The sequence below is a fragment of the Phacochoerus africanus genome, chromosome 1 (assembly GCF_016906955.1).
Source record: "Phacochoerus africanus isolate WHEZ1 chromosome 1, ROS_Pafr_v1, whole genome shotgun sequence".
Classification (NCBI taxonomy): Eukaryota; Metazoa; Chordata; class Mammalia; order Artiodactyla; family Suidae; genus Phacochoerus; species Phacochoerus africanus.
In genome coordinates, this window is record NC_062544.1 from 151,577,964 (window position 1) to 151,590,248 (window position 12,285).

A 12,285-nucleotide genomic window follows, 5' to 3' on the forward strand; every position below is an offset into this window, starting at 1 on the left:
GTGTCGAGGGCTGTCAGAACCTCCCCTCCACACCCGGAAGCGCGCCTTCCTGTGCTTGTTCCTTGGGTACTGTCCCCGTGGAACCCCCCCCCCCACCTCCCAGGCCCAGCCTCTCTCCAGCCTGCGCCACTTCTTCCCCATGGGCTGGGTCCCTCTCCAAAGCCGCGCCACCCGACGCTCTACCAATGCCAGCCCACTGAGGCCGGTGCCCAGCATTCAGTTGGTGCTGAGTCAATGCTTGCTGTGGGGTAAGGGGCGCCGCCGGCAGGCCCGGACCCTCCTCCACGAACTGCGAGGAGCGGGCGTCCTGGAAGGGACCCAGAGCCTTCCCCACCACGCTGTGCAACTCTGGGCTAGTGGCTACCCCTCTCTGGGCCTCGGTCTTCTCATCTGAGAACTGGGGAGGCTTTGGGAAGGGGGCAGGGCATGGCCGGCGGGGACTGCAGCTCTTGGGGTGGGAGGGCCGCCGGGGACTGGCCTGCGGCTGCTGGATGTTTATAGAGGCTCTTGGGGAGTCTGAGCGAAAGGCCAGGGCCACGGCGCCCGCCCCTCCGCCGAGCCCGGGCTGTGCGAACCCGCTCCCCGCCCGTCCCCTCTGCGGCCCCACCGACCCGGGCGCCCTCGACTGGCCCGGGCTCAGGTGACGTCGGCGGCCGGGGCGGCACCGTACTCGCCGTCCCCCCGCCCCCACACACCGGTGCGGGGAAACTGAGGCCCGGCGCGGTGAGGCCGCGCACGCCAAGGTCACGGCGCTCTGAGGCCAGCTGGCGGCGGCGCTCGGGCTCCGGCTGGGGCTCCGGCTCTCGCGCGCCCGGCCCCCCCCTCCTGCGCCGCGCTGCTGCCGGCCGCGAGGACGGCAGGGCGACGGGGACGGAGAGCGTTCGGAGGCTGCTGGCCGCCCCGAGAGGTAGGAGGCGGGCCGGCGAGGGGGGCGCGCGGCGGCGGGCAGTGCGCCCGGGGGTCGGCGGGGTCCGTGGCTGCACCGACGCGCGAGCGGCTCTCGGGAAGCCGGCGGGGGTCGTGGGCGGCTTGGCGGAGCCGAGCCCGGGAGGAGGCCGAGGCCGCAGTGTCAGCAACGCGGCGAGCCGCGGGGTTGCAGGGTCGGACACCGGCAGGGATGGGGCGGGGGCGCCGGCTCCCGGCTTTCGGAACCGGGGCTCTGCGGTGTCGCTCCCTGGGACGCAGGAGATGGAGTCTCCGCGGCTCTGCGGATCGCTCCTCCGGAATCCTGCGGACGCGGAAGGCGGGATCTTGGGGGAGGGGAGTGTTCGTTTCCGCGTCTATACACTCGCTGCCTCGTCGGAGCTGGGAAACGTGAACCCAGGACCCGGGGGTCGCAGGACAAAGCTGTCTTCCCTCCAGCTCCCTCTCTTTTCTCTCCCTCCCCCCCTGCTCCAAGCTCTCCGTGGAGAAATCCTGCCACGGGTCCAGGGTCCGGAGCCTGCGGGCGGGAGGTCGAGGCATCTCAGGAATTCGCTGGGAGCCAGATAGATGGTCTTGGGCTGGGCTGCAGGGACTGGCCCCCAATTCAGCCCTGCCCCTGACCCCCTGCGTGACCTTGGGCAGCCCCTCCTCCCACTACCACGTGGGCAGGAGCTAGCTCCTAGTCTTGGGGGGCCTCTGGGTCAGATACCCAGCTGTGGAGGGAGTCCGTTTAGGGACTGTGCTTGGGGCTTGGAGCAGCCACAGCAATCTTCGTACTGGGGCCCACTTGGGGCCAAAGGCAGCAGGGATCTGAGAAGTGACCATAGGGCTGTTTCGGCTGTTAGGACTCTGTTCCACCTGCCAGCCTCAGGCGGAACCCTCATGGACCAGGGGGCTCTGAGTGCAGGAAACCCCTGCCCTGTCCAAACCAGCTGCCTCTGGGCTGTGCTGAGGCAGGGAGAGTTGACAGAGGAGTGGCCAAGCTATCCCCCTGCTCCCACAGTCATGGGGATATACCCCCTCCCAAGTTTCTGCTAGGCAGTGGCTGCTTTAAAGCGCCAAGCTCTACACTGTCACAGCTGATCTGTTCCTGGAACAAACGGAGCAGAAAGACTAGAGTGGGTGTCCCCTCCCCCGGGCCTGTCCAGGAGAGGAGACTCCGGGAACAGCAGTCGGCTCTGCCTGGTCAGCTTTGTGCATTTTGCTCTGGGCATGCTCTGTAATTGGTTGGGGCGATGAGGGAGTGAGGCACGTGGCCTTCACTTTGAGGAACCACCGCTCTGCTCTGTGGTTAGCCCCCACCAGACAGCATGCATGCTGACCTGTGCAGCCCCTGGGAACACCTCCGAATGAAGGTGACGCTGGAGTGGCCTCTGGCCACCCTCCCCTGCCCCCAGCTTTATGTCTGGCTCCTCACAGGGAGCCCAAGTGCAGCAGTTGAGTTTGAAAGGGAGGAAGAGAAGCAGCCCCAGATCCCACCAGAGGCCAGAAAGTACAAGCTAAGCACTGTTCAGCGTGACACAGTGCCCATGGCCCAGCCATGGAGTCTCAGCCTTGGAGGGCACGTCTGGCGGCCAGTCTGCTGTTAGAGATGGAGAAACAGAGGCCAGAGAGAGGCAGGAACATGCTGAGGTCACACAGCACTCCAGTGTCCCAATCTCTGCATTGGTGTAGCCGTCTGTGGGGAGCTACTACCTGGGGAATGCTCAGAAGACTCGGGGTTCCCCTGGACAGGTCCCTGCAGTGGAGGGACAAGGAAAGGGAATCTGGCTCCTGTGCAGTAAGTATGCAAACATTAAGTAAATGAGTCCTATGACCAGAGTTGCCACCCTTTCCCATGGCTGCTTGCCTTGCCAGCCACTTCTCTGCTCACCCTGTGCTGCTGTCCCCACAACACCACCCAGGGTTTCAGTCACACCCCTGCCCCACTGTGAAAAGTGGTTGCCAAGGCCAAGCTAGAACTGGGGCCCTCCATGTCCTCAGTGTTCCTCCAACCAGTGTTCTGTTGGGGTGCTAAGCACTTAAGTGTCCCTGGAAGAACACAGCCATCCCTTGCTCTGTAGTAAGCACCCTGTCATTGGGCTGTGCAGAATGGAGCTAAGTACTAACTGGTCAGGGAGGCTATGACTTTGGTCTCAGGTGAGAAGGTTGACCAGATATTCATCACCCCCCTCCCCACCCCATCCTTCATAATCAGGGGGTAGGGAACGGGGTTGCTTGCTCCTATTGGGAGATGTTTCTCATATGAAAGAGGCTGTATAAAGGCTCTGGAGAAGGTCCCTGCATGAGGCCTGGGGTCCCACATGCTGCCATTGCTCAGACTTGTGTTCATTGCCACCGTGAAGTGTTGCGAAGTGCCTTCCCATTGGACCCAGCCTTCAGCCCTGCCTGACCTGGCTCCTGCAGGCATGCTCCCCTACCCATGCACCCCAGAAACCGTTGTTCAGCCTATACTCATCTACATCATCTCTTCACCAAAGCCTGCCCCAATCTCTCTGTCTTCCCCTGGAGGATCCCATGATCACTGAACAGGGGAGGGTGGCAGTGTGCAGACAGGTAGTAGGCCTGACTTCATGACACGCCCCCCTCGATGCCCGGGCTCTTCCCTGGGCCAGAACAGCACATGCTGGCTCGGAAGGGCAACACACGGGCAGCCCAGTTCTCAGTGGGTCTTGGAAGAACTGAGTGTATGTGGCCTATTGAGGCAGCATGTTCAAACCCAGTGAACAGTGCCATGGGGTCTCACTTGTATTATCCCATTTCATCTGCAAAACCACACACCCATCTGCTCAACTCTAGAAGAATAACATCAAAACAATGACGTCAGCCCCATGGGCCAGCAGAAGCCAATGAGAATGCCACACCCTCCCACCCTCCACTTTCCCCGAGTCCTTTCTGAGATTTGGGCCCAGGTCCTCAACCGCTGGGCAGTTGGTGGGTCCAGACAGCCTGGGGAAGCACTTCTCCAGACAGGTACTCAGACCAGGTGCCCAGAGTCAGGCTGAGCTTGTGAATCCACATGGCCCTTGTGGACCAAGATAGAAGGGCTCATGGTGGGAACCTGTAACTCCATACATGAAGTTGAGGCTTGCATGCTGCCTCTTTTTTTTTTTAATTCAAGTATAGTTGATTTACAATGTTGTGTTAATTTCTATGTTAATTAATGATTCAATTATATATACATGTTTTTTTCATATTATTTTCTGTTATGGTTTATCACATGATATTGGGTATAGTTTCCTGTGCTATACAGTAGGACTTTGATGTGTGTGTGTGTCTGTGTCTTTTTAGGGTTACACCCATGGCATATGGAAGTTCCCAGGATAGGGTCTAATCAGAGGTGTAGCTGCTGGCCTATGCCACAGCCACAACATCTCAGAGTCCGGACCAAGTCTGCAGCTTATACCACAGCTCACGGCAACGCCAGATCCTTAACCCACGGAGCAAGGACAGGGATTGAACCTGTGTCCTTATGAATTCTAGTCGAGTTTATTACCGCTGAGCCATGTCAGAAACTGTCAGTAGGACTTTGTTGTTTATCCATCCTATATATGCTAGTTGGCATCTGCTAATCCCAAACTGCCAGTCTTTCCCTCCCCCACCGCTCAACCTCAAGTCTGTTCTCTATATCTTTTGAGTCTGTTTTTGTTTCATAAATAGGTTTATTTGTGCAGTGTTTTAGATCCCACATATGAAGGATATTGTACGGTATTTGTCTTTTCCTTTTCTGACTTACTTGGCTAGTACAATAAGCTCTAGGTCCATCCATGTTGCTGCGAATGATATTATTTCATTCTTTTTATGGCTGACTAATATTCCATTGTGTGTATGTACCCCATCCTCTTTATCCATTCCTTTGTTGATGGACATTTAGGTTGCTTCCATGTCTCAGCTATTGTGAATAGTGCGACTTATGAAAATTGGGGTGCATATATCTTTTTGAATTACAGTTTTCTCTGGATATATACCCAGGAATGGGCTTGCTGGATCAGATGTAGTTCTCTCTTTAATTTTTGAAGAAACCTCCATAGTATCTGCACCAATTTGAACCAACTATGTAGGAGGGTTCCCTTCTCTCCACTCCCTCTCTGACATTTATTGTTTGTAGACTTCTTGAGGATGTTATAAGGTGGTACCTCATTGTAGCTTTGACTTTCATTTCTCTAATAATAATTGCATGCCGCTGCCTTAAAAGGCAGTCTTGTAGGAGTGATGCTGTCTCTTCCTTCACCAGAATGTGCATTCCCTGAGGGCAGAACAGTGGTTGAGGCACCTGTTGGTCCCAGCACCAGGAGCTAATGTGAGTCTTTGTTGTGCTCAACTGAGGTGGATCCAAACAAGAAAGAAGGTAGTGAGTTCCCGTCACTGGAGGTGTGCACACTGAGGAGAGTCCTATGTCTCGCTTAGTTTGATGCCCTGAAGCGCCATCGTAGCCCCAGGACTCCCAGAACCAATGACCTCTTCTTTAAAAAATTGTTATCTGAGGACTTGGTGAAAGCTATCAGGATGGTAATATAGGTTCAGGAAAAATGCTAAGTGCCAAGGTGTTGTAATAAAGACAATAGCTCAGGGGTAATATGGGAACCTGTCATTATTTGGCTCTTCCAGATTCAGAACTCGGACCAGGTTTTGGACTTAGCCAAGGGGCTGAGGATTTGGCTGAAGCAGGAAGGAAATTGAGAGTCTTACAGTAAATCCCTGAGCACTGGGGTCACTGTCGGCCACACCGAGGCCAGAGAGCTGAACTCATTGCTTTTTTCTTCCCAGAGCCAAGTCCATTCCTCTCCCCGAGCAGAAGGAGTTTGGAAGTGTCTGGAGAACACTTTGGAAGGTGTAAGGGTTGGGGGCAGGGCGGAGGGGACCAGAGGGGCTGAAGCAACACATCCGGATAGTTTTCAGTGTGTGGACCAGCTGAGGACCTCCTTGACCCTCCAGTCTCCTGCTCTTTAAAATGGGAGAGATGATAGGGCCAACCTCCTAAGGTGGTTGTGAAGTAGTTCTGGAAAGTCTGTCAGTGTCTTACAGCTAGTTTCCATTTTCTCCTCTGGGGCTCTTGAGAAGCTACTAATATTTCTAAGGGCTCAATGTCCAAATAGAAAATGCCAGCTCCGTTGATTTTCTCATTCACCAAATATTTACAGAATGCCTACTCTGATGGCCCATGAGCCACACAGACAAAACACCCTGCCCTCCAGGCAACAAATAAACAAACAACTTCAGAGAGTGCTAAGGGCCAAAAAGAAGACTGTGGTTGGTGTTACAGGTGGTCTGAAATGGAACACTTCTCCCACGAGAGAGACTGAAGGAGCCCTCGTTTGGGCTCTGGGAGACCTCAGTTCAGGTCATGGCTTCCTACTTGCTGTGTAGACTTGGGCAAGTTCCTTCCTGCCTCTGATCCTCAGTTCTCATTTGTGAATGAGACAGCAGATAAGCGTCTCCAGCTCAGATGCCCTGTGTAGCTGGGATGTCTGTCATGTTGGGGTCACATCGTCCTGTGGTGGTGCCACACAGTCGGGGTCCCTGCCTGTCCCACACATACCTTTCTGTTCTAAATGTGACATTGTGGCTCAGCAGAAATGAACCCGACTAGTATCCATGAGGATGCGGGTTCAATCCCTGGCCTCACTCAGTGGGTTAAGGATCCAGCATTGTGTGTAGGTCGAGGATCTCGGATCCCACTTGCTGTGGCTGTGGTGTAGGCTGGCAGCTGCAGCTCCGATTCGACCCCTAGCCTGGGAACTTCCATATGTTGTAGGTGTGGCCCTAGATATAAATAAGTTAGTAAATAAACAAACAAATGTGACATGTAACCTGTCACACAGAAAGGAAAAAACAGACACACAGCAGCTTAAAGGAAAATAAGAGGAACGCACATGGGACCGTCAGCCAGGTTCAGAGACATGGCGCTGCTGGAAGCCCCCACCCCACCCCCTGGGCTCCTCTGCAAACATTGCCCCTCAGATGCTCAACATCCTGGCTTTTGTAATAATACCATTCTTCTTGTCCTCAGTGTCTGACCACCTATCTGAGCAACTACATGCCTCTTCTTACTTTTGAGCTGTCTACACATAGACTTAGGCTGCAGATACTTGTCAGGCTTTGGCTCCTTCTCCCCAAAGCCATAGTAGCCAGGGCTTGTCCTCGTCATGATGTATGGCACCCACTGCAGCATGAGGCCGTGGTGTAGCAATCTGGGCTCTGTGATGGACATGTGGGGCATCTTCAGCTCAGGGCTGTGTGTACTTGAACCTGCTTGCATCCTAGTGCTTGGATAGCCTTCTCTGCGGCATCTATCTTGAGCTCACGGTACAGGACGCACATGTCTGGTTTCCTAAAGCAGAGCCAGTTGCAGCCTGTCCATCCTGTCTCACCCCCTCACCGGCACCCCATTTTTGCTCACCTGGTGGGTGTGTCATGGTTTGAATCTGCATTTTCCTGATGGCTGATGGAGTTGGGCACTTAGTGTATATTTCTTGGCCATGTGGATCTCCTCTTTGCCAAAATGACTGTTAAAGCCTCTTGCCTGTCTTTTTATTTTCTTGTGGATTCAGAGGATTCTTTTGATATTCCAAATGCCAATCCTTTGTCAGTTCTGTATGTTGGAAATATCTCACATTTTTCATTTTTCCTGGCGTCTTAGAATGAACGGCTTAACCTCAGGGTTCTTAATGCACATTTCTCTTTCACTTTATTCTTAATGGTTTGTATGTTTTAAGAAATCCTTTCCAGAGTTCCTGTCGTGGCTCAGCAGAAGCAAATCTGACTAATGCCCATGAGGACGCAGGTTCAATCCCTGGCCTTGCTCAGTGGATTAATGATTCAACGTTGATATGAGCTGTGGTGCAGGTGGCAGACAAGGCTTAGATCCCGCATTGCTGTAGCTATAATGTAGCCCAGCGACTACAGCTCTGATTCGACCCCTAGCCTGGGAACTTCTGTATGCTACGGATGGGGCCCAAAAAAGACAGAAAGAACAAAGAAAAGAAAAGGAAAAATTCTTTCCTACTCTGCTCATGAATTCACCTTTTACTAGATCTCATATCTCTGTGGAATTGATGATAGTGTATGGTGTGAGATAAGTCCCATTTCACTCCCACACACACCCCCACACCCCATTTCCCACCCTGCTGTGTGTTCCCTACCTTCCCTGCCTGCCCCCTCCTCCTGTATTCCTACCTTTTTTTTCGAGGGCAGGCAGAGGCCTGGGACCACAGCTCTGGGCTGGAAGATCCAGCAGGGACAGCCCCTGGGGGCAGGGCAGACAGCCCTCCCCCACTGGACCAGCTGCAGCTCCTGCCAAACAGGTCTGTGGGGCCTGTCACGTGTCCGGCTGGCGCTGACTCGGGCTCTGGCGGATTAAGTAGGGGCTCAGGGCTTATGACCCACACCGGCCACAGCACAGGCCCAGGGGAGGGCCAAGGGAGTACATCTCCACCGGCTGCAGAGGAGACCCCCAGAGGCGCCCGAGGCTGCGTGCTCTGCGGCGGGAGGCCCCCAGCCGGGGAACTGGGACAAGGTAAGAGAGGGCCAGGATAGGCCCTGCCCAGCTCTGGGAACTTCTGTCTGGAAATAAAATGCCCCTGCCCCACTTGCTCTTTCCACCCAGGTCTGTGCAGTAGAGGCCTCAGGCTGCTGCAGGGTCACCCGAGCTCACAGCCACAAGCACATACACCTGCCCACCGGCTGCCAGGAGATTCTGTCCTCTTCAGTGGCCAGGGCCTGCCCACCAGGCGGGAGGGGTGGGTGGAGGTGTCACTGCCAACCCCTACCTGCCCTCCAGACCCTCACACCCTTCCCCAGGCAAACCCAGTACCTGGTCACAGCCTTCCTCTCCTGACAGTGGCAGGGAAGCAGGGAGGAAGTGGATGTGTTCTGAGCACCTTTTATGAGCCAGGAACCTCCCCTTGAGTAATCTTGCAAGATGGGTATGATGTGCCCATTTAATAGATGAGGCTCCAGCTGGGGCCTAGGCTGGGAGGGCAGCCCCCAGCATCTCAGCAGCTGGCCTGCGTGACACCAGAAGTTGCCAGTGCTGCTGGTCCCCTGCCTGAAGACCCGGTCCTTCTGAGGCAGCCATGGTTCCTGGGGGCTCTCCCAGGACTCTGGTCTCTAGGCGAGTTGGGGCCCACCTCTGCCCAGCTAGTGGCTAAGACTTGGGCTCTGTTTTTTCTTCCTCCTTTGTTCCCTAGGGGATGAGAATAACAGGCCCCACCTCTCCAGGTCATTCTGAAATGCCACCTTGCCTGCAAGGGCTTCCCAGTAGGCTCCCAGCAGGCCCTTGGCACTTAGCTTTTGTTTTCACAGGGAAGGTCATACCTAAGCTCACTGCATCCTCTGAAATTCTGAGCTCCTGTCCTTTTCTCTTCTTCCTGGGCTCTTTAATGCGTTTATTCCTGTGAATATGAGTTTCCTCATATTCATATTCATTTCATCATATTCCTATTCCTATGAGTTTCATATTTGCTTTGGAAATAGAGGCACGTGGTAAAAAATGCTCAGCACTATAGGAGCAGACAATGTAAACGACTCCACCCTCTCCCCAGAGCAAACATGGCAAGTGTTTTTTTTCTGTATCCGGCCAGAAATGCGCCTGTGTATGTAATTGTTCCCTGCGTATTTTAAAGAGACCACCCGGCAGCTTGCTCTACCCCCATCCTGTGACTTCCCTCTGGGCCTTTAAATCCACCCACTCGGTTGGAGAGCCCATGGCTGCCTCCCTCCAGAAGGCACGCATATTTGTGGATGCTGGCACCAGATTGTCCTTGTCAGCAGGACTGGAGGGAGGCTGCAGCCTAGCACGGGACAAACAGGGGGACTGTTGAGCAGCAAAGAACGGTCCCTCTGTGCCCACTGAGGGCCCCAATTGGAGACCAGCTCCACCTCCTCCCCGGCCCAGCAGATCCGGGTCTGGGGACCTGGCTGAGGCCCAGTCTGGCTGCCAGCTATGCATTGGGTGACCTTGAGCTCCTCTGGGCCCCCCCAGCTGGTATACGTGTTACCCTCGGTGAGAGCACTGAGGGTCTGTCTGCTTGAGGACTCAACAAGCCACACCTCACCCATCCCACCTGGGCAGAAGCCCGTGATGTGGGCTGGAGTTTTCACTGCCTTCCTCTTGAGCTTTGATGGTGCTACAGGAGGCAGCTGAAGTCAGCTCTAAGTCCGCTGACATGTTCCCTGTGGCTTTGTGACTCCTGGACCTGCCACATGCTGGTGTCTTATCTCTGCCATGTAAATCCCCTGGGGGGGTGGGGCGGGCGGGTGCAGGGCTTCATCTCTCCCAGCGTCTGAGAAAGGAAGGCAGCTGGTGGCTACATGTGGCAACATACCCTGCATACGTGACTATTAGGCCTCAGCAGGACTCCCTGGCCCCTTGAAGGAAGAGCAGGATCCACCATTGGTGTCAGAAGGTGGCAGGAACCAAGGGTCACAGTCACCCAGTGAGGCAGAGCTCCAGACACTGCCAGTGTGCAGACACTCAAGTTGTGCACTATACAAGTGCACTTGGCAAAGGGAGAATGCACTCCTGCCCAGCGACAGGCCTGAGAAGAGGGCGCCTTTGACAACTTCACAGAGGGGCCCTGCATGCCCATTGGCCCAGGAGAGGTGCACGGGCATGGTATCTTCTCTCCATGTATGTGGTTGTTCTCTCTCAGCTTTCTACCATCTCCCCCCAGGAGACGGGAACTCCAAACATTCTCTCTGTTTGTGTGAGCAGCTTGAGTAGATCTGGCCCAATGAATCTGCAGAGGGAATTGGGCCATGGCTCAGAGCAGACCTAGGCCTACATCTAATCTCTTGCTGCTCCTGGTCAGCACAGACCCTCCACTTTAGCACCTGCTAATATCCTGCCAAAGCTCAGGTCTGAAGGACCTTACCTCTGTGCCTGGCCCCTGGAAAGGGGCCACTTTTTGAAGACGTGTTTGGGAACAGGGACTCGTATGAATGGGACAGAGGCACTTCTTCCACCAGTTTCTCAAGCACCTAGTGTGTGTTGGGCACTGTGCTGGGGCCGAAAGTAAATAGTGAGTCCTGCAGACAAGTCTTCTGTCCTCAGACTGTCCATTGCAGGAGAGGAAGGTGACCACAAGCGGCCTTGACCAGGAAGTGCACAGTGGGGCCTTCCGTGGGTCAGGGAAGGCTCCCCTGAAGGTGGAGTCAGGGATACTTAGGTGAAAAGAGAGATGTACACACCAGGCAGAGGGAACAACACATGCAAAGGCCCAGGGACAGGAGTCAGCTTGCAGTAGACTGGAGGACAGAGGCAGGCTGAGGCCATATCTGCAGGGGCTTGTGGGCATGGTGAGTTTGGCTCTTATTTCTTTTTCTTTTTTTTTGTCTTTGTTTTTTTTGTTTTGTTTTGTTTTTTTGTCTTTTTGCTATTTCTTGGGCCACTCCCACGACATATGGAGGTCCCCAGGCTAGGGGTCAAATCGGAGCTGTAGCCACCAGCCTACGCCAGAGCCACAGCAACGCGAGATCCGAGCCGCGTCTGCAACCTACACCGCAGCTCACAGCAACGTTGGATCATTAACCCACTGAGCAAGGGCAGAGACCGAACCCGCAACCTCATGGTTCCTAGTCGGATTCGTTAACCACTGTGCCACGACGGGAACTCCTGGCTTTTATTTCTTAAGCAGTGAGGAGCCAGGGTGAGAAGCAGGCTGGTGACTTGTCAGATTGAAATGACAGTGAACTTGGGTTTGAGTCCTGTATATCCAGGAGGGTCAGGGTGGATGCTATCTTAGCTTGTGCAGGAAAGAGAAGCTTCGGGTGGATTCCAGAGGCTGGCTCTACCCAGTCCCCTTGGCTTGGGGCTGGAAAGGCCAGGCTGCAGTTCTCCAGCAGGACAACAGATGGCACCAGTGCCTTAGCGGTGGCAGGTGGGCTGGCCCAGCAGGGACCAGTGAGGAGACAGGTGGAATTGGGGACAGCTCTGGTCAGGCCAGGGTGGGGCCACGCCTCCCCCTGCTCTCACCTACACCCCAAGTGGCACCCAGACTGCTGGTTTGGTGGCTCCGGCCTGCAGTTGCCAGCATCCCATCTTTCATCCCCTCAGAGGAATGTCTACCAGCTGTGCCCTGAGCTGTCATTTCAAGCTGATCTAAATTTGCCACCAAGCCCAACCTTGGGCCAGCTGGGTGAAGCCACCCTCTGCAGGGGAGGGCTGTGGTCCAGATCTCCATGCTGCAGCCTTGGCCAGTGAAATGCAGATGATGAAATGCCCCCTCCCAGAGTGGGTGGCCATCAAAACACAGTGCCTGCAGAGCCTGGCGGTGCCTCCTCTGTTCCCCTGGGATCCTGCCCCTGGCCCAAGGGCTGGAAGCACAGGGGAGCCATGGTATGGGGAATAAAGAAGTGCCC

General features: G+C 55.1%; 1 protein-coding gene across 7 annotated transcripts in view; it reads left to right on the forward strand.

Moving 5' to 3' along the window:
• IQSEC1 (IQ motif and Sec7 domain ArfGEF 1) overlaps positions 1-12,285 on the forward strand; it is a 111,990-nt gene that overhangs the window by 22,534 nt on the left and 77,171 nt on the right. The window contains exon 1 of one of the 7 annotated variants that reach the window (XM_047782059.1): positions 781-907. The exons of 5 other annotated variants lie outside the window; for them this stretch is intronic. The gene's annotated coding sequence lies outside the window, so the exon portion shown is untranslated. Of the gene's footprint in view, positions 1-780; positions 908-8,311; positions 8,441-12,285 lie in introns of those variants that run through there. One more of the 7 variants, XM_047782050.1, reaches the window with a different exon arrangement.